We start from the raw sequence: 22622 nt of genomic DNA, 5'->3' as shown, positions 1-22622 counted from the left end.
GATGGTGGGTCCGGCTTCTACTTGGAGCCTCTGGATGCTATTAACAAGTAATTGCTGGGGAAGCTTGTTTAAACATCAAAACAGAACATTATTTTTTAAATTGCACTTTGAGGTGGCTGAAATGCTACTGAAAGATTACTTTCCTTTAATACTGGGTAAGGGGCTTTATTAAGAAAGGGAAACGGCATTCTCACTAGGGTATGTTGAAGCAGGGACATGCAGCTGTACTCCCTCTGCTTGCCCCTAGCTCCACACCAGCAAACCAACCGATGTTTAGACAGAGAAGCAAAGTTTTATGGCTCTACCTCTTCAACACCTCAGGGTTTTTTCAAAACTCTGTTAAGAACTCAACACTTCATTCTCCATGCTCGCTCCCTAGCCACCGCTGAAATCCAGCAGTACTGCTCAACCACCGCAGGAGATTCTCTCGGTGGCCAAGCTCCGCACAGGAGGGCTGCCCAGCAAGACACAGGCAGGGCGCTCTGTCTACTACGTGCTTCTCCTGCTGTAATCACACCAGCTGGATTGCTGCATGGCTAACCTGTGCTCAGAGATGAGCTCCACCATTCAGAAGCGGGGCTTGCTACACGCGTGCTGCACCTCTTGTGGTTAGGAGTGCTGTTAGATCGGCTGAAGCACAAGAGGTCTCGTTCAGACTGTGACCAAGGTGAGGTCACTGGGAGCCCACCAGCAGCCCCTGGCTGATCAGGTGAAGCCCGCGTTTCTTCCACATACTGAAAGCTGTTAGCAAAGACACGAGATCAGGGTCTTCTGACTTCAGGAACAAGTGGTTCACTTTGCTTTGACATTTATGCAGTTGCAGGGACACAGTAAATGTATTGACTTTTTAATCTGGTTTTGCCGAGGCATTTCTTTTCATTTCAGTCTACTTAATGCAGTAAAGGATTTCATTCAAGGCTGAGAAACCAACGAAAGCTTAAGAAACTTGGGATGCTTGTTTTCCTTTTCTAAATTGGTGAATAAAGACTAAGTATAATGGGAGGCGGATATCAGGCAGCTCTAGATTTTGAAGGACAAGGAAATGAGAATTCAGTTTTACATCATCACCTACAGCTCACTTCTCCTTAGTAAATCATTTTGTTTTAAATGTTAAACATGTTCTGACTTAAATGTTTAGTATGCCTGAGAAGGAAACGAGGTCAGAAAATGCTCAGTGGTTGGTTATTTTTTCAGTTTTCAGGCAGTATAATTCAAATGAAAAAAATAAAATGTCTAATAAATGTCATTGGCTGTTTATTAAAATAATAAAAAAGAGGAAAAATGTTAGTTGGATAAATACCTGTAAAATAAAATAAATGTTTCAACTGGAGATAGTGCATCCCTCCAGTTAGCAAAAAAATAATACCAAACTGAGAGCAGGCTACATTTCGATGTAAATCAAAACGGCCTAGCAGTTACCAGCCACTCATCCTCCTTTACAGAAACAACGTGAGTGTAAATGTAAAACAAGACTAAAATTGGTAGCTTTAAATTACTTTGTTTTCAGTCTAGCCTTCCCTCTCCATTGGACACTGTCTGAAAAAAAGGAGTAAGTAAAAGCCCCTCAACTGCTGGCATGGCATCGCCACAGCTTTCCTGTATGGGCTGTGATGTGACAGATAAAGGTGTTCATGGAGTAAGTCAATAACCTTACACTCTGGTCCCCTTCTTCTCCCCTTCCTCTTTCTCTCATCTCCACTACCACCCCCAAATATCAAAATGGGCAACTGAATTTTAAATTCGTCATGTTGTATGTACTTCTCAAGGTGTGTGAGCTGCCTCTGGAGATAAGTGCATCTGGCCTCCTGGTCTCCTGTCTTCTCTCTGTTTGATACAAACTTCAAGAGAGCCCTACAGAGGTTTCTCTTGTTTTATTACTGGTCACATGTTTGGTACTGTAACTTCTGAAAATTAAAATTAATTATGACCTTAGAGGCAGACAGTCCAACAGGGAAATAGCTTGTAATTTATTTGAACTCTGAAATTCTGCTGGTTAAAACTGTGTAAAACTTTCCAATAATTTGTTTATGTATTTCAAGAAAAAACACCTTAATTATTAGTCTGGTTCCTCAATAAAAAGGATAGCTACCTGGTTAATCATTTGCTATGCACTAGATCACTAATTTTCTTCTTAATGAGTGGGATTTTGCCATTTTCCCCTGTAAAACTTCTTCAATTATATAATGCCAGCATTTGGTTTAAAGGGACACTGTCTAGGATTTTCTGCCCCAAGACAGGCATGTCAGGAAATAGCTGTAGGTTGGTGAAGAACCTCACTTGGATTAAATGCTTGCAAGTACTGACAAGAGTGGGAGTTGAGCATTTGGATGGAGGCCTGTACAGAGGCTCATGGACAGCTCTGTTCTCAGCTACTCCTACTTGAAGCGAGCTATTTTGTTGCTCTCTTACCAAGAAATTCAAACTTCCTGAGCCTTCAGAGAAAGTGAGTGCTGCTGCCTCCCCTTGGGAACACGGCTGTCCCTGGCTGTACGTCGAGCTGGCTGATAAGGCCTGGTTTTCTCAAAGTCTGAATTTTTTATCTGTAGAAAAATGATGCGAATGACTGCACTGCTGTACTAAATGTGGGAAATTTCTCTAATGGTTTCTTAATTATTTGCTTCTGCATTAGATGCGTCATTAAAAATGAATGTTTCTCAGTACGTACATCCCATGTACTGTGCCGATATAAAATACAGCTGGGCCTCCATTTGTCTGCTGGGGACGCAGACCTGCCCTTGTGATTTGGTTTCAAGTTGCTTGAGAAAGACATGGCAGCGTATATTCTAGGATCTCATGACAGATGTGAAGAGTTAAGTGCTGTTACCAGGCTGGCTGCTAACTGGTCAGGAAGCCACTAACGCTGCGATCGTCAAAGTAGAAATAAAGATGTAAAGATGTTAAATCTTGGCTATGGGAAACTGCTCAACATTTAAACTCCTCTTCTCTGAGAACATGGGGTGGCATTTGTAACAGATGCTTGTCTGGTAATCAAAGCCCCGGTGTAATAAATAGTTGGTTTAAGAGTAAGAGTTCACCTGGCGGTTAATGCTGATTTTTATGGCTATGGACTTGAGACCTCCTGAAAATGAGAAACGGCAGCAGTCAGAACTGTACATGTTCCTAGGGGTAGGTGGATTTGTGGGGTTTGGGGTTCTGCTCATTTGTCTAAGAATGAATGGCCTTACTCTGGGCTTCATTTGACCAGGGACAGCCAGTAGGCTGAAGGGATGACTGGGACGTAGACTATGAGAGAATTTCTCTTTGCTTCCAACCTGTGCTGGACTGATGAGTTGGGTACACTGAACCCTCTGTGTCACCCAGCCCTCGAGGCATTCTGGTGGCCTGAAAAAGTTCTACCTACGCCACTTCTGAGGAACGTTCAGTTTGGCACTGCCTCCACCACTGCCAGCTGCTCACACGGCCTGGGGCCATTTATCGTAGGGATGAGCAGACAAACCTGATGTGTGCTCAAACCTGGAAATCTTAATTAATTAACCAGTGGAATAATTTATGGATGTGTTAGATTCCTCATAAATTAGACTTTTCATTAAATCAGTGCGTGCACTCTCACTCGTGCACTCTCTCCTATAAGCTGCTGCATGAATGTAAGAATCCCCTGCTGGAAAATGAAGGAAGAATAAGGCAGGAGGGTCCTGCAGGGCTCTGCAGTCCTCCGCCTCCAAGCCCATGACTGCTGGGCAGCAGCTTCTTGCCCCCATCAGTGCTCAGTCTCCTTGCCAAGTACTGCACGATGCTCTTCATGAGACGGGTGGCATGGGAGCAGTTCTTCATGCTGAATACTTCTGTGTTGCGACGCAGAGCTGTAGCAAAACCAAGGAGCTCTTCTCTTTTTATTATCTGTGCCAAGCACAAAGACGTGACACAGAAGCTGCCATTAACGCGTTTGCTGCCCCCAGAATTTTCTTGTTGGCTTTTGCAGCCACTTAGTCCAGCAAGGCCTAATGACGAATTAGGCTGAAATTGCCAAGGGTGGCTCTTTCTGCACTGACTTGAAGAGATGTGTGAGGCTCACTCTCCTTTTCCTTCCTTCATCCTGGGCTAGCCATATCTGTCTTGTGCCCCGTCAGTGTTTTCTGCTTGGGAATGGCTGAGTGGACTTTGCTTTGTTAGCCATGCATCTTTTTTTAGTTAAAGGAGATCTCCAGATTGCCTGTTTGGCATAAATCAGCTGAGAATTTGCTGGTAGTAAGTGCAGAGGAGGGAAAAAGAGAATTCTTGGGGCCCTCTGCTCACCGTCACTTGGCAGCGCCCCGTTACTGCTCTTGGAGGAGTCTCCTGCTCGTCCCCGAATTGATCCAGCCCCTTGAGCACAAATGCAGTGAAGCTGCAGGCCCAGGGTCGCTGTCTGTCTCCGGACAGTCACGTGGGGAGGGCTCTGCATGGTATGGAGAGCGGCTCCCCCCGTGCGAGGAGTTACAGGATACCGCTGGGGGTAGCTCCAGCTGGTATGCACTGGTACTAATATAATCCCCCAGGACTGTGTCCATGAGACACAAGTGTGACATGTGAGGTATTTAAGGAGACACACCTGTTCTAGGCACGGGCCCGGGCACTGCATGCTTTGGAAATGGGAGGTTTTGGTGGAGCGGGAAAGACTCCTATTTCATCCACAGGAGGGCTTTCCTTTCTTCTTTCTCCGCAGCCTCACATTATTTTATAATTTCCTAATATCCCGCAATCTTGGGGCCTTCTAGCACAGGGCTGTTTCAAAGGCCCGGCTAGCATTTTGCGTTTGAACTTTTTTTACCTTTGTGTGATTCCAGAGTGATTAGCACGCGAGAACAGCTTCTGGACTGAGTGATGGTTTGGGTGTAACTGCTCCCAAGAAAGGGCAGAGAATTCGGAGAATGTCATCTATGTGTGGGGCTGGGTTTTTGAGTCCTTTAGATGATTTAGATTTTATGCTGTGTTTACCTGTATTTTTATTATAAGACCTCTCTCTTGCAATTCGGAGCAGTAAAACACATAAGTGATATCAATTTAGCAAGTTTTGTACAAAAATACGTCGTCCCTTTGCTTTGGAACCTTTGAGAGTCTTTCTCTTCTCCCCAGGGCTCCCCATCCCCAAAACTGTGAATGGCTACTTTCCACGGAGAAGAAAAAGCCAGCAAATGCAAAATAAATCTCATGGTTGTGTAGTATAAAGAAATTGAATGGCTTAGATTTTTATCTCTCTTTTGAAAGTTAATTTGACATTTATTTGGCAGAAGCTTTTCGTCATTGAAAAGGGGATGTATTAGGGTGGAGAAAAAAAAGCTGCAGAGTTTGCCATATTGCCATATGACTTGATTTTATCTGTTGTTTTGGGGTTTTTTGGTCTTTCAAGTAGAATGGAATTTTTCTATCAAACTTCTTTTCATGTGCTTTTTTGGATGTCCGTATGGAACCTCCTAGTTCGCCTTGGTCCCACTCTGTGTGACACATCTCTTCATGGATTCCTGCTCTTCGTGGCGTTTTAACTGCTTGTTGGTGTGGGACAGCTTCTAGGATTGGGGCCAAGATTTCTCCTGTATCTGATTGTTGTGTGGAAATAGTAGCAACTGGATGGTCTTTCCCTCCCATCCTTTTCAATAGAATTTGCCAATGAATATCTAATATTTAGTTGGTTTTAGAACTAATAACGTCTGGCAGAAATACAGCAGAGCCTGTGAGAGGTACGTTTTATTTCAGGACTTGGTTAGTTTTGGCTGTTAGGTATTGAGGTGGGAGGTGGTTATTACCCCCTGCTATAAAAGCTTTGAATTCTGAGCAACGTGGCGGAATAACCAGACCCTGAGGGGACAACAACTTCTCCTTTTCATATATGAAATGTTGTTGCCAAGGGAGAAAACCCGAGGACTGGAGATTCCTCAGCTCCAGCCTCACCTGGCCCATGGGGCAGTCCCAGAGTGAGCAGGTCACTGACCCTTATGGCACAGGGACATCTGGAATCTTGTTAATCCTCATCTGAAAGGTGGCTGCAGTGTGGCTAGAGCCTCCCTGGCTGCATGGGTGAGCAGAGCTGCTGACCAAAACCCACGGTTCTCTTCAGTCCCTGTATGCTGGCATTCCCAGTTCGGCCAGCCCCAAAGCCTCAAGTCCGTTTTCTTCCCTGTGGGCAAATACTGGTTTCAGTCTTGTGCAGACACATTTTTGTATGGATTAATGTGAAAATATCTTTGATCGTGACACTAAGAAGCAGAATATCTCGTGGTAAGGGAAGCATTATCCTGGGCTGGGTGTGGTGCCCCCCAGACTTGGCGGAGCTCTGTATCTGCACATCACGACGTTCTGCAGCACGGACACAGCCTAGGGTAGATACGGCCTCACCATCCTTGCTGGCTGGTAACGGTGGGCTCTCTCCCACCCCTGTCCCCACTGGATTCCCACAGAGTTAATCAACTTCCAGCCAAAAACTGGAGAGACTTACTCTGTTTTCTCTCTTTTTTTTTTTTTTTTCTGTTTGGTTTTTGGTTCCTTAACTGCACCCCACTGCAAAACGTCCCTGCTCAGTTGTTTCCAAATGCTAGCATCTCTAGGGAAGGGGTTATAAATTGCTAATTTAAAGCCTGCAACAGGATAATTAACTAACCAGTTTGATGTAAATGGCTTAATGGGGCTTTACTAGCCCCTTTGAACTTAAAGTAGCACTAAAAAGTAAACTGTAAATACCTTCAAGGAAAGTACTCACATGCTTGAATGTGGGGCCGCTTCATTTTAAGGAGCAAGCCTGTTCGACTTGCCAGGAATCTGGTGTCCCGTGTGACAGCAGACATGTCAAGGGGGTGAGGGGACCGACCAGGCACCCCTTTGGGAAGGCTCTGCAACTACCCTAGTTCTTCAGGAAGTGCATAAACTCTGATATAGCAGGCTTTCAAACCTGCCCTGCCTGCTTTGGAAAATGTAAATCACAACCTCAGTTTAAATGCAACTGTAATGAATTTCATCAGGATTGAAGAAAAAAAAAAAAAACCCTGAGGGGGAGGCAGCTACTAGAGTCCACCCTAATTTTCCTGGAGTTGTATTTGCATTAAGGTCTTTTGGCAAGTCCAGGCAGAAACGCGTATTACATTTTGTTTCAGAAGACCTTGTTACCCACTAAATCTGCTGAGACAACGTGCTGCAGCCCTGCAGCAGCTCTCAGTTTCTGATGATGGGGACTTCTGGGAGAACCTCTAAATCTTCATTCTTGCTGGACTGGACTGCTACAAAACTCCAAGGGAGGAAGCCAGCAAATATTAACCATCTAGAAATGAAAATTATTACAAAGGGGAAACATCTCTCTTTGCTAGGCATTGACCTTGCTTCTGACTGGAGTGTCAGAGAGGAGAATTCAGGCCCAAAGGCAGGCAGGAGTATTCGCCTCTGTTCTTCTCTTTGATGGGAGAGAAGCTCCTCCTGGTCCGGAGTGCCGCTCGGATCCATCTTTTCATTGCACGTGCACCATGCAGTGCCAGCAAAAATTGTCACCACCTTCCTTGTCTTCACTGTTCCTCTGTCTCCACACCATATTCCACACGTTGCCAGCAGCCCTCCTGGATAGGGGAGGATGTTTTGGGGTTTGAAGCACAATCCTCAATTACTTCTGTGACCTCTGACATACGGGATTTGGCTTTACAGCCGGTTTTTGCTGATGAGCGTTCCTGGTCCTTGGCTGTGCTTTCCTGCCTGCTCAGCTGCACTGCAGTGGAAGACCGTGGGGCAGATGGCTGAGCCAGACCGGGCCGATGCAGCAGGAGGGCAAGACCTAACCTTTTCCGTGGCATCCTTGATTTGGATGGCCTAAAACAGATCATGATGCCTCATCATTTGGAGTCATGGATTTTTTTATTTTTTTTCCTGAGCTGCAAAATGAGAAAATCATGTACCTGTCTTTGCCACTGGCAATGTTAACGCTGGCTTTAAAAAAACAAAGCTGGAAGTAGGGTGGGCAAAGATACAGGAGTGCTACGTCTTACAAAGCATGCCTGACACAGGATTCAGCTCTGCGCCCTGATTCTGCAGGGGTCGGTGGGCCTGTTACATGCAAAGACCAAAATGCTCTGCTGTCCTTTGGAGGAAGAGGTGTGACACGGCACATCCCTGCCCCTGCATGCTGCCTGAAGCCGTGGCACTACCTGCGCGCCGCGTGTGGGTGGGAGCGGTGCGGGATTAACGCGGGGTTGGCTGTGTGAGCGGGGATCTGACAGCACAGCGTGCCCAGCTGCCTGTGCTAGGCTGTAGCTGTTAATCCTTCGCTTTTATGAGCGCTAACCTAGATCACATATTTAAAAATAAATAAATTAAAAATGCATGTGCTACCAGAGAGAGAGACTTGCAAGCAGGAGAGCTCTGCACGCACGCAGTGCTGACGGCTGGAGACTCCCTAAAGGAACGCCAGAACACCTTAGCATGCCAGCATTGATATCTTGGCATCTGACTGCGAAATGCAAATCCTCAATCTTAATCCATCATTCCCACACGCTGACTTGTATCCAAGGGGAGCTTCTGTGAAGCTTGTTATTCCCATAGAACTTCAGCTATTTCTTTACTTCCCAGCACCACCCCACCATGTGTCCAACCGAGCGTGGTGTCTTCCAGGCCTTTTATGGCAGATCTTCTGGATTTGTTTCTCTCATGGGAAAGCAAAGGGGCATTTAGTGAGCGCGAGTGGCAGGAGGAGCAAAGCCCGTGTTTGGAGGGAGGGGAGTTACCATGAAGCTTTTCTAACTTTTACCTCCCTGGCAAACTGTTCTTTAGATTTTTAGATTCCTTGGTCAGTCCTTTCAATAATATGATCGATTAAAAAATAAATGAAGAAAAAAGCTTTTTCAGATGAGGAAAATAAAAATTCAGTCAAAGAAAGAAGCGGATTGTAATAATCACCCTGTCTTTCAAATTGGAGACACTCTGAGCTGGGGATTCCTTCTCAACTTCTGGCGTGCTTCTAATAACCATACTTTTGTCTCTTACGTTGGAAGTCTTATACAAATAGTAAAAGAATACATATAGGGAGAAAAAAGCTAGGAAGCCTAAGAATTTTGTCTGCACCTTTCCAACATTCATCCCATTGCAAGACCCAAACTCGTCAGTTATTCTGGGGCATCTCAGTAAATTTTAGCCCATTCTTTAGGCCTGTGTGGAGCTCTGCATGTGTGCCAGTGACCTGGTCTCTTTTGAAGGGGAAGAAGTAATATTTTCAAGATGGCAAAGCAGAATTTATTTTCTCACCAATTTCACTATTTGTTATGAACAATTGTCTTTAAAAATAAAACAAAAACAAAGGCAATCAACTCCCTTCCAATACACCTTTTGTTTCAAAACCCACCAAACCTGACACCCAGATTTGATTTGTTGGTTCAAGAGTAACAGGGAAAATGTGAGCAGTAAACCCTGGCCCAGCACTTCCAGTGACTGCTGCTAGAGAGAAAACAAATCACCTCTAACAGTGCTTTCTTGACCTTTCCTCTGTTTTTAGAAACACAAAAAAAATCATCAGCGCTTTCTGGCTACTACAAATAATAGAAAGTTGTGTGAAAATTAGAACATAATGAAGACAAATTTTAGAGTGGTGTCTGCTGCAGGGTCTTGGGTGTGTTCGCTGAATTGCCTCCTACTTAGAAAGGCGTTGGAAAATCCAAGTCCTTTCCCAACATGTCAAAACCAACTTTTTCAAAGGGTGCAGTAGTAGTGCCAAAGCACCTTGCCTGTTTGAAAGCAAATTCATAGCCTTGGAACCCTCTCTGCTTGGGCCAGCATTCTCACATGCAGCTGGGCTGTATTAAATCAATTTGATGAATTACCATGTAACTTTTTTCTTCAGGCAGGTCCCTGCTATTTTCCCCTTGCACAAGATGAAAAGGGTTTTTATATTACATACCTTGCTTTAAGACTTTGATTGGAGTGGGTCTGTGTATGCAATGACTGGTCCTGGAAGGATCTGGGGCTCTGGGATTATTGTCAGGCTTCACATGTTGAGGCACCTGAGAGAGAAAGAGCATGAAAGCCACGTTAGCATCACGGTGGCCTGCCTACAAAGAACGTAGTCTCTTGTAGACAACAGATGTATTCCATGATGGAGGAAGGATGCCACAAAATGCCAAAAATTCAAGTTCTTTACAGGAGGTGATTGTTGTTTGGGGATTTGGGAGTGCTTTCCCTGCTGCTAGAAAAGGTGTCTGCCAGGAAAATGCTTGGAGAAGGGACCAGATTAACCCCAGATGCATTGACCTGATGAGTCAGGGAAACTTGGATGGCATCAGAACAGCCCCATGTCTTACAGGGAAGATGAAGCATACCTCTTCTCAAATACATGAGCTTAAGGACACGTGTGCTTTGGAGCACCTGCACTGTGGCTAACAGTGCTACAAGTTATTTAGCCCTCCTCCAGGACAGAACTGCATGTGGCTGAATAATGTGCAGCCAAGGGCCTGGGACGGAAAGCAGCTAGATACCAGATACAGGTGTTTGGGAACGCACAATGCCAAAAGAGAGGTTTTAGTCCAAATACATCCTCATTAAACATACTTTCTGCATCACCTGGAAGTCTCTTGATGCTGTTATATTAGCAAGCTCTGCTGGAAGTGGTAAGGATATAAGAATTTTATTTTTTCCTTCCAGTCCAAGGTGTAGCATTGGTGTTTGTTGTGGCTGTTAGCAGTAGTTTGTAGATATATTACTCCTTTGGCCAGATTCTGATCATATTTATGGAGCTGTAAAACTGCTGAGTTGTTTCATCTGTGTAACAGAGGTTTCAGTCCCTCTGGCTGTTTTGGTTTTTCTGTTTTGGTTCTGTTTTTTTTTTTTTTCCTTTCTTTAACCACTTTTCTTGCTGAGAGGGTAGAGCTCTGTGGGAAGTTATCCAGCAAACTTTTAAAATGGCCTTTTAGCGTTTTTTTTTTTTTTTTTCCCTCTTGCTCAAGGTTTTAAATATGTGAATTCTCCCTGTGAATTCTCATCTGAGTGCCTATGAAACCTGCCAGTCAAGCCTGAATCTTGCAGGAGGTGCGGCCACGGTTGTGTTCTCAGAGCTCTCTGGCACAGACACCTGGTACACCTGCGTCTCCTGCTAGTTTCAGTACTGTCACAACTTCACCCCTCGTGCCTGTTTCTCTCGTACCTCCTGTTTTTCCCAAGGTTATCTGCTATAAATAGAATCTGCTCCAGCTTTTCACTCCCCCACACCCGTCTTGAGGAGAATAATTACCAAATGAGATGGTTTTAATAGTGCTGAAAGAAGGAGGGCGATCCATTCTGCTGTGCTCTTTGAGGCTTGTCTCTGACAGGAAATAAATGCACAAATGGCTTAACAATTTCCTTAGGTGACAACTGCAAAGTGAGGAGCTTTCGAAAGACTTAAGCCTGAGTATTTAAACGTTTGATAAACTGTGGGTTATCTGAAGAATAAAATTCTTTTAACTGTTTTGGAACCGACAGAATTCCGTGCCAAGGTCTGAGTATAAAATCTCGTTGTTTCCTTAATTGCTGCTAGGCTGCTGGAGGTAATTGCGGTATCTATTGTTCGCCTGTCCAGAAAGCAAAGCCGTGCTCAACCCAGGCTAGCAGAGATGCTTCGGGTGGTGCAGCTTGCTTTCAGCAAGTGATGCAGCAGCCAGAGGGTGCAAACATGTAGAGCGCTCATAAACCAGAAACCTTCTTAAAATGAAAAGGAAAAGACTGCGTGTAAGGGTTTCAGGAGACGATGCCAACTTTACTGTGCTTTAAACTGTGCTCACAGCAGCCCAGACTGGAACGTGGTATAAATCAAGAGAAACGAGAGAGAAGCTGTCTATAGGCTACATGAAGCAACTGGTGAGCAATGGCTCAGAGGCTGGGGTGCTCTGCACAGAACAAGTGCCTACAGATACAAATGCTGTGCGAAGGCATCGTTAGTGACACGCAGGTACATGCTGGCAAATTAGGCTGTGGGACGGTAAGACTCTCCTACAGCTTTTAAAGTCATCCTTGTCGTGATCACTTCACCATGAAATATTAATTTCTGCAGCGCAAACAAAAGCATAGCACATCTCCCAGAGAATCCCTTAAAACCCAAACAGACCTGAAGAGTAATCCAAGTCCAACGGCCAGCCGCATCCTGCAGTCTGAGCACCCCGAGCTCAGAATGAGATGGGACTGGCACTACTTGGTCAGGTTTTACAGCCACCTCTTTGCTCTGCTCTGACAATTATTTATTACCGCTAATACTGTGCTTTGTAAACTTATACAGTGCTTTATGAAGACGTTTCCCATTTTAAATATGCTATAATCTCGTGTGCTGATAAGGGGCGCAGGTTATCCCTTGGATGTTCATAAACAGCATTAGCACTAAGAGTTTTATTGGTGCTGGGTCCTTTCAAGCCCGTGGCTCTTTCTTTTGCTTAATGACACTTTCCTAGTCAAGTGCTGGAATAAGGATTCTGACACCTTTATCTTCCAGGCTGGAACAGTGCGGGCACGCTTTTGTTTTGCTCGTAGTGAAAGCAAAACCCAAGCAGGGCTCCAGTGGAGTGACTTGCTCTGTGTGGGTTTAATCCACTGCCTTTTGATGCCTTTCTGAGACGAATCTCGAGTTTGGATGATGGCAGCAGAGAGCCAGCTTGTGAGATCTGAGCTTGTGTGTGTGTGTTCGCGCGCGTGTTTTAAATAAACAAACAATGGAACAGCAACTTCAACAAATTGTGAGTGGTGCTAATTTGCTGTAGCGCTGTCTTGCCTTCTGGCAGTGTTGATTTAGGAGAAGCTGAGCAGACTGGAAGGGATGCGGGAGATGCTGGTTCCTTTGCCGCAGGGTGTGCATATGGTTCAGCATAAAGTGCTTCGGGGGTCCCGTCCTGAAGATGCATACGCTACAAATTCCCCTTTCAAACAAAATCCTGGGCAAAATTACCTTCTCCTCTGCCTTGCCCCTCCCCTTTCACTTTTTTAAATGGAGGCACGGTTTGAGTCTTGATTCATGACAAGAGCCTGTAATTTGTGTTTTGAGAACTGCCAGAAAATCCTTGACCTTGACAAGAATAGTGCGTAGGGAAGGAAAGTAGTAAGATACTTTGCTTTGGATTGTAGCAAAGCTTTCAACATCCCATGACCTTGCTGGGCAGCTTTTCATAACCCGCCTGGGGTTGTAATCACTGAAGCTGAGAAGCCTTCTGACAGAAGGCTGGCCAAATGTGCCTGAGATATCTGCAGCCCTGGACCACAGCTGTGCAGTGCTGCAGGGTAAGGATGGCAGGATGGGAGCCTCGCTGGGAAGAGGTGGGTTTGGAAGCATATGTGGAGTGACCTCCCTGTAGGCAGTGAGCCAAATGTAACGAAAGTTCCAAGTCTCAAGTGGAGATGAGAGAGGAATAAAACAGTCAAAATGAGAGTTTGGGGCACCAGTAGCATTTGAAGACAGTCAGAGAAGGAAACATGAACTTTTAAAATGCGTAAAATCGCACAAACCATTCCTGCAGTGCCATAGCTCTGCTTTCCCCTTAGGATATCTTCATCTTGGACAGATTTGGCTGCAATGCAAACAGTTTGCAAGACCTCGAGTCTGTGTAAGGCTGCCTGCTTTTACAAGCGATAGTGGCCCTCTGGCATCTTCTCGTTTGCCAGGCTGAGAGTTGCAGAAACACTGCGGAGGTTACGAAGCACCCGATGCCTGAGTGTTCAGGATGATCAGTTAGGCATCCCGGTTGGAGGGGTGTTGGGCAGGCAGTACAGCACAGGGTCTGGATTGCACCAGGACTAATTCTTAAACAGTGCTGTGCTTGAAAGAGTTCACAGGATCGGAGCATACAGGAAGAACCTGAGGCCAGCTTAGTAGTTGGAGGCAAAGGTTTCTCTGGAAGTACAGGCCTGAGCACGTGGCCAGTTCTTGCAAAAAAAAAAAAAAAGAAAAAAGAAAAAAGTGCTGGATACAACGCAAAAGGTGCCAATGAGATCTGATCTTGTAGAAAAAAATGGGATGGCAACGTTTGTTTCTCTACTCACTGGCACCTGGCATATGGTGAGAGCGATGACATTTTGGTCCAAGACTGACTGCCCATGTCCTCCCTGCACCCCCCAGCACAGAGCTTAGTGGAAATGTGAACTACTGCAACACGTTCACAGCATTAGCAGTATTCTCTATGCAGATGCTCCTGCGCAGACTGCTGCTCTCTGCAGAAAAGGTTGCTGAGTCCACACAAGAAATAAAAATAAGCAGGCCAATTGAGAGGATCTTTATCAAACCCTCTCCCATTTCTTCCAGTTCTCTGGGGCCTTGTTTGCTCTAACAAACCCTGTAACTAAGGGGTCTGAGTCACAACAGGTCGTGGATTTAACGCTCCCAGCTGTCTGCTTCATCCCTGTCCTGGAGATTCCTCCCCATTCGCAGGGACAGCTGAAAGCCACGCATTTGCTCCAGAATTGCTGCATTTCACAACCCAGCTATCAGCTTGTACCTGCGGTGACTCAGAGCCCTAAAGCTGGGCTGCAGCTGGGAGGCTGCTGTGAGACAGTCTCAGCTGGAGAAGGGTCACAGCGTTCCCCCCCACCACGCTGTGTGCTCTCGCCCCCAGAGCAATGTCCGGCACGAAGCTGCCACCCCTAGCACCCCCTGCCAACTCTGGCCCACCACAGCAAGGAACAGGCCCCATGCTTTTAGGACCAGAAGCATCTTCTCACTCCATGTAATTCATAGGGTTGTTGATTCTGCCCAACGCTCTCTAGGATTAGCCAGGAGGTAGCAGCAGTCCTTTAGTCATGTCCTAAATTCTTGCATTGTAAAGGGAGGGAGAATTCTGTATATCAAGGCTCAAAGGTAGCTGGGAAGCAGGAATTTTGCATACCAAAGGGCCCCTACCTGGTGGGTGGGTAGGGGTTCCCTTCCTCCTCTGAGGACTGAGCTACTCCACTGGCTGCGTGGGTGTTTTAGTGCAGGGAGGAGTCAGGTTGGTGTGGGGCATGATGCTGCCTGTACCACTTGCAATGCAGTACCAAGCTGGAGCTGAGCCTGCTTAGTTGCTGCAGGGCTGCAGGACGGCCCGACATCTATTGCTGCTCCCTGGCTGCTGAGCCTTTATTTGTGCCACTGCTGTGCTGAGATCAACCGTGCTCTGCAGATACACAAGGGTTTGTAGTGCCTGGCTCTGCCGGAGATCTCCGATGCCCGTGCCTCTGCTTTTCTCCTCCCATCTGAAGGATTTGGGCAGTCTTCATGTCAACGGTGAAAATAGATGCACAGTATACAAAAGCTCTGTTTAGGAATTGGCAGGAAGCTTTATTTCTGACTGCAGCGTGATGTTCTAGCAGTAGGAAACACCTTTGTGTTAAGCAGTTCTCTGCTAATCTCTGCCCTAGAGGGGAAACACAACCATGGAGAAGAGCTTCTTGCTTCACAGTAGCAAGAAGTAAATTGCTGTAATCTGGGTGTAAATCTGCTCGAGCTACTGTCTCGAAACCAGTCCAAAAAATACCTCAGTGCAGCATTCAGCCTTTCTTAAGCTGAGTACTGCTGAGGATTTTGCGGAGTCCCGATGCTGGCAGACGAAGTGTGCTGCTTTTAGGCAGTCTAGAGGCTGTGATCTGTTGGAGAGGGGAGCTCGAGCTCCCCGGGGCTCAGGCCCTTTATGCCTAAAGCTGCAGGCCATTTAACTGTGGCTTGGCCTGTCTGTGCTGCCAGTGGCCCGTTGTCCGTAGTTCAGCAAATGCTCTTGGATCAGCGTAGCCCAGGTCAGTAAGCAAACACTTGCTTACCTTTCACTTCTTCATTGTATTGACAAGATTTAAAAATCTACAGTCCATAGCAGTCAAAACAGGACAATCTGAATACAAAAGCCCTGAGAGTTCATTGTGGAAGGGATTTAGTTACAGACCTGTGGGGTGAGGACACAGGTGGGAATAATGGGAACGTGCTGTCCTGGGCCTGAGCCCAGCAGATGTCCAGGAAGAATGAAGGTCTCCTTACATTCAGTGCCCTTTTCATGAAGACACTTCCTAGCTGCCAGGCCACTGTCCTCCCTCCCGTTCACTGTCATCCAGACAGATTCCTTATTGTAAGCCTTTTTCATTCAGCCTTTTGCCTTTTAAGGTTGCAACGATAATTGATACTCTTCTAACTTTTTACGTGTGAGATTTCTATCTCCAGCAGCACAGCTGGAGACATGCAGCCATCAAGAGCCGTGCAAAAGCTCTGCTTTGCCAGGAGGGCCTAAAAACCTATTTGAAATCCCTGAACAGCCACAGGCTTATTTCTGGTGGGTTGTTTCTTTTTCCCACTGGGGGAGCAGCATCAGCTGTAGAGAGAGACCTGTACTTAGCCATCTGCCCTGCGAGTATCCTCCTCGCTAGCTGCCAGAGCTGATTACAGGAACTCCTGGAGGAGGATATGCACTGCAGAGGATATCCTCGGTTTGACAAGCTGAGTGTCTGTGGGACGTGCCTTTTCTTGGCATGCAAAGGATGTTGTTGTTTTTACCTTTGGGCAGGGAAGGGTGGAATTACACCTTCAGTTTTGTGACTCTCGTATGAGCTGCAGTTCACCATGAATCAGCTTCATCTCCAGCCTCCAAGAATGGGGACTTATATTATTAGTGAAGCATTATTATAAACAGGAGTGGGTACACAATATTCCCTTTTCCCTCCTCCCTCCTTGCTCCACAGATGCAACAAAACCCAAAGGACTTGGCCTGGCTCAATTATGACCGCAGGCTACCAGGGCCCTGGGAAGAGGGACAGGGAAAAGGACCCAGCGCAGAGGATCAGCCTTCACGTGTTTCTTTCGTTGCCTGTATGCGGGGAACAAGCTGATGGAGCTCTGGCACTGCGTCCTTCTTGTTGTAGAAACATTTCTAAATGATGATATTTAGTTGCCTGAGTTCGTGGGCAGAAGGAAGCTGGTGCAGACACGCTGGGATCTGCTGTTCCTGGATCTGTGTCAGCTGCCACCCCGCAGCTCAGTGCCGTCGGAGTCGTGAATGGAGACGGCCGGAGCAAGTCATCAAGAAACTTGCGGAGGCCTTCTGCTGTGGTCACTGCAGTCCAGCAGCTCCGGGGAGATGGGTGGAGGGGAGGTTGTTCTAGCAGTTACATTTTTAAGGCAGGTGGCCATTTTAAAATGTACGTTTCAATTTTGATTGCAGTTTTTTAATTGCATTTAACAGCGCCTGGTTCTCCATTCTGCATCCGTGCAGCCACGTTCTATTGATGGCCTGTTGTGATTTCAATGGAACATCATGGGATGTACCTGGCACGTCGGGCAGCACTGGATGGAGGTGCCTTTAGCCCAATGTACCTGGCATGGTAAGCGGCAACCAAGTGGTTAATCTGCATTCTACTGCTCGTAGTCTCAGCTTGTATAGCAAGGTGTTCCTGCTTTGCTGCAGCCTTGCAATGACTGGAAATCACTTTGCTCTCCTGATGTTGTTAGTGCTTTCATGCACGTAGGGCCCCTACCCCCTTTTCACCCATGGCGATTCCCCTTCCCTGTACAGTCTGCCATGCAGTAGGGGAGGGACTTGCCATGTCAGGCTCTGCTTGCTCTTCTAGGACAGGAAAGAGAAGGGACTGGGGACATCATCTGACTCTTTATCTTCTCTCCTTTTTGGGCCAGGAGCTGGTAGCAGTTGAGCATGTATTGCCCACATACCAAACGCCCAAATGTTGCCGCACAAGGGTACCAAACAGGTGCTTGTGTCCGTAAGCAAAGCTATTCCATTTCTGTGGGAGTCCTGCAAGAGCTGCTTCAGGGAGCCAGGAGGGCAGTTCTGCCTGGCACTAATTGGAATGTAACAAACTAAATAAGGGCCACTTTAAGTTTGCTGATGTGGTGTCCTCTGTGAAATAATCCTCCATTCTCCTTCTCCTTTCCATGTCCACAATTGCAACAACAGCTGCGCATCCTGCTCTGCCTTGCATGTTGCTTTCTCTCCCTTCCCCAGCTCTGCAGACCTCTTTCCCAGTAACTCGACATGTTGTTCTTACCTATTTTGAAGCGTGAGATATTCCTGTGTGGAAACAAGGGTGCTGCATCCTGTTTTCTGCTTGAGATCACCCCAAAGAGCTTTTGCTGCTCCGCTGCCAATGATGAAAAAGTGCATGTTCTTGCCTCTGCTTCCACATTCTGCTGTCTGCCTGCTCGCAGGGGCTGGGGATAGGGAACCCTGTGGGCTAACACAGTTCGTGCATTCCTCTGTCTGCCTCTGCTGCTCTGGAATGTGAATACATTTACAAGGCATGGGCTAATGACCTGCCAACTGCAGCTCCTAGGGGGAAGGTTAGCAGCCATGAAAGACCACCTCACTGATACCTCAGGAGAGTCATGGAAATAAGTTCTGTTGGGATGCGGGGAGAGGAAGATCAGATGAGCCAGTGAGCAACAGGAAGGCTCTTCCCACCGGGGCCTTCCAGTGTTCTAAAAGAGTTAGTTCCTCTGAAACTGAAGGGTGAACAAGTGATCTGTTTCGGCTTCACCCAGATCCAGTAGTAGATGGACAAAGTATTTTTAATGTTAGAAGTAAATTGGTGGAAAGAGCAACATAGGAAACAAGTGGTTTTGTTTCGTCTTGCTCTTCCCCATGCTCACTGCTGCAGTGTGTGCTCAGTGCAGCAGAACTGCTTGGGAAGGCAGAGGTGTAAAAGCAGGCCACTATCTCATCCTAAGTACATTATAACATGCACAGTAGGCTAGCGCTTTAATGGCATCTAATTTGATACATCACATCTAATCTGTTTGTTGGTTTTTATCTGCAGTACGGTTAGTGCACTGCTCAGGTGCTCGGTGTCTAGCCTTCTCATCCATCCACAAATCCTCTACGTGAAATGAGTGATTCCTTAGATCTGTTTTTGATTGATTCTTTGCTTCACTGGTGTTGCTTCTTAAAAGGTAAACAATATTCATATGCTGCAATCTATAACACAGAGGTGAAATCAAATTGCATCTCCTGCCAGGGGTTGCTAAGATAACACATTTAGCATTCATTCAGGAATTACTTTTATGAAGAGATGTAGCAGTATTAGAGAGAATCAAATCTGTAATGAATATGTAGATTTTATGCTACTTAACGGGGTGAAGGCATTCCTCTTCTCCTGTATTTGGCAATCTAATTCTAGTGATTTCCAGAGTCCTAATGGAACTTGCGAGCAAAATATGTTTTTCCTGCTTTGTAGTGAGAGCAGCAACGCTCCTGGAGCCGCTGGTATGTTCTGCACCATCTTCATACCCACCGGATAACGGCGTGCTCCAGACTGTGCACAGCAGCTCACAGTTACCCAGCTCCCTGGGCACAATTGCTTGTGAAAATGCTATCAGCTCTTAGCTTGCGTAGCTTTGTTTGATGTGTGGCATCTGCTTGCAGCATTACTGTATCCTGTGATTTGTGCCCTGTATTTCCCACACCTTTGCATGTGCTGTGTCTCAGTGTCATGGATATGGCGGAGGTAGCGGAGAGCCTCAGTCTTGCTTCCTTGCTCGCTTGCACAATAATATCTAGGCAGGTTCACTGCTCTGGAAACTGTGCCTTGAAGGACTAGGAAGCAACCTAAATCTGAAAAAACATCTCGAATGCTAATTGAACAAAGCCTTTTGTGATTGTTTTAAATGCAAAGGAATGAAATTTTGCACACCAACTTCAATGCTAATAGACTGTGGCCCCCAGTGAGGTATTTACATATTCTTTAGGTTTTTTGTTTGGTTGTTTGTTTGTTTGTTTTAACCTGAAATTCAGCTGAGCCTTTTCTTAGCCAGGGCTCCTCTGAATGGGGAGTTTATTTTTCGTATTTACGTGCAGAAAAAAGAAAAGGAAGGGTTCTTAAAAAAGATACTGAAATACACAAAATATAAAGCACTGTAATTTTTCAGGGACCTTTGGGGCTTTTGTTGTTGTTATTGGGTGGTAGCCACATGTTCAGGGTTTGTTAAGAGCCATTCTCTGCAAACTAAAGGATAGCAAAGCTTTTGTAAGGCTGCACCTGCCATTTGTTTGGGAAGATCTGCTGACTTTTATGCTGGACTTAACCTTGTAGTTATCTTTGGTCCCATGCTTTCAGCTAGAAGTGAGATCTCAGGAATGCCATAGATTAAGGAATAATGCCTGCTTCTCTCTTTGCTAACAAGATTTCCAACACCCCCCCCCCTTTCCCTACCCCAAAAATGCATCATTGCTAGGAAGTGTTTATAACTGCTCAGCTCTGGAAGACATCTTGGAACGGATTTCTTTGTGTTCAGGACTACACAAGGTACAGAAGCCAGGATGATGCTATAAAGCTTTTGCCAACGAAGGTACACAATCAAAAGGTGTGTTCTCTGACCCACGTTGCTGTCCTGGTAAAAGCACTCTGGGGGCAATGCCTGGCAAACTTCCAAACTTGGGTCTCTCTCTGTACTAGGCTGAAGGTTTTCCTGCCTTGTTCTATGACATTCATTTTGTTGGGGTTGCTAAATCCATGTTAGACTTCAGCTCATAAATTCAGCTGTGGTGGGCAGCGCTGTGGTACTTAAAGCTGACCGCTGCTTTTAAAACCTCCTAAAGGTAATAACCGACCCCACACTCACGTCCTACCGAACGTGAGTACTTTTGTAAAATCTGGCAGGTGAGATAAATAGAAGTAATTGAAACAACTTGTACTACGCTATTTTTTCTGCTGCAGAATGTCCTGAGATTTAATAATAACATTATCTTCCTCATAAAGGTCAGTAAAAAGCAAAACTCCAATTCTGCGGCGGCTTCCAGGGCTTTCCCTGCAGGCTCATTACCTGGTTTCAAGATCATTTAAAGCAGAAAGAAAAATCCAAAGAAGTAAACCAGAAGTAAAAGTCCAAAACCATTTCCTGTCAGTAGCTGCAGCAATCCTTGACGTTTTGCAAAGGCTTCGACAAGCACACACACAGAGATTTCTAGGCCCCTGCTCCAAGTGCCACATGATGGGAAATAAGCTCACTTTTAGTTCAGTAACATACTTTTTTTTTTAGTCTGTTTAGGAAAAAAGTACTGGCTATGCTGTTTCCTTTCCCTTCCTGCATTTCTTTTTCACGGAACACTTAAAAACCATATTGAGGGATTTTGTGTGTTATATGCATGGAGAAGCACCCTTCTACCTGCCGGGAAAATAGCGTAGTAGCAGGCTGTCTCTTGAGCACGATGCATTCAAACGGAGAGAGCTGCTGTGTTATGTGGCAAGCCATGTTTCTGTCCTTCCCTATCGATGTATCTTGGTGACCCAGAAGTAAGTGCTTTTGCTGGCCTGGTTAGATAAAAGTGGGTATTTGGTGCCTCTCTTGTTGCTTCCTCCTTTTAATCAGCAATTCTGGAAGCAAGCCACTAAAGCCAGACACATCGCCTGCGTGCTGCAACTCTGATGTAGCTAATTACAGCCAAACTTGTTTTTAAAGTGCTCAACACTGCTCAGTGCTGGTAATCCCTGTCTGTCATGGTTTTGTGATGCTGCAGAATGAGTTTCTATGGCAGAAGCACTACAGAGAGGGAAGAACTAACTGGCTAATACCATGGCAAGCCTGAATTTCCTTCTTTGGCTGCAACCCTTTTTAAAGCCGGTCACCTCAGGGATTCCTGTGCCCAAGGCACAGTGGTGAATGCCCCATCTACTGCGGTTCTCATCCACTGCTGGAACGAAGGGAACAGAAGAGAAAAGCAGAGCAGTCATTCTAGCTGTGGCTCAAGGTGAAAAGCCCCTGAGATCCACGAGGATGCTGAACTAAGTCAGTGCCGGTGCACTAACAGGGGCACAAAATTGTACCAAATGCCTCACCAAATTTCAGGCTAGCCAAGTGAAGAAATGTGTCCTGTGGAAGAAGGGAGGCACGTCCTTGGCAGATCTTCTGGTAACCACAGAAGTACCATGCTAGCGAGTCAGCAGTATGGGAGGAAAAAATGCATTAGTTCACTTTTCTGTAGCTTTTTTCAGAAAGCAAAATCTTTTGGTTGTACAGAAATGGGTGATGTAAATTCACCACCCTTCTGCCAACTGAAATCTTTCTATTTATCACCAGTCAGTAAGAATCACGTTTGACAAAGGCTTATTTTTACTAATGAGAGTATCGCTCATATTTCTTTTTCTCAAGTACACATACTTGACCCAGGGAGAAGATAATTCAGTCTAATGCTTCATCATTTGAAGTCTGATGGGACAAAATGTGGTAACGGGGCCCACAAGCTCTTCATTTCCATGGATGTATGGCCTGCTCCTCCTTCAGAAGCAGAAATCTGTTTTAATAATGACATGAAGTGGGAAAGGAATGAAGAAGGGGAAGGGTAGAGGTAGCTGGTTTGTGTCTGGTATTTAATTCCTATGTTTGAAACTCAGCAATTGCTTTAAACCAACTTTAATCTAGCAGATAAGTGCCTATTACAAACAGTAGCCGGCACTTTCAAACAAAAATCTCAACAACAAATAAAAAAAGGAAAAGATCTTGGATTTCTGAATGCAGCCCCAACTTTAAATTCTCGTTTTGATGTGCTTCACTACCTACCTACTGCAGTTGCAGTTAGTTAATTCTGATCCTCCTCAAAGTAGATGTTTCCTAAGTGTGGGAAAGTCAATATAAATATCTAAACTAAAGCACATCATACATGCTGTTTGTGACATACACGAGCTACACAGAGGTAACCACATCTACCTCTTCTCAGCATTTCAGGGCAGAGAGACTGTGGCTTGAGACAGGT

At 45.7% G+C, this 22622-nt stretch overlaps 1 protein-coding gene across 3 annotated transcripts in view; it reads left to right on the top strand.

Moving 5' to 3' along the window:
• Positions 1 to 22622, top strand: part of HIC2 (HIC ZBTB transcriptional repressor 2) — a 73442-nt gene that overhangs the window by 47768 nt on the left and 3052 nt on the right. For 2 of the 3 annotated variants that reach the window (XM_035340707.1, XM_035340708.1), the window contains one exon: positions 17106 to 17244. The gene's annotated coding sequence lies outside the window, so the exon portion shown is untranslated. Of the gene's footprint in view, positions 1 to 17105; positions 17245 to 18693; positions 18827 to 22622 lie in introns of all 3 variants that reach the window. The other variant, XM_035340709.1, reaches the window with a different exon arrangement.

Source organism: Oxyura jamaicensis, chromosome 15 (genome assembly GCF_011077185.1).
Source record: "Oxyura jamaicensis isolate SHBP4307 breed ruddy duck chromosome 15, BPBGC_Ojam_1.0, whole genome shotgun sequence".
Taxonomy (NCBI): Eukaryota; Metazoa; Chordata; class Aves; order Anseriformes; family Anatidae; genus Oxyura; species Oxyura jamaicensis.
The sequence above is the reverse complement of the archived record's forward strand: the minus strand, read 5'-3'. Positions and strand labels throughout refer to the sequence as shown.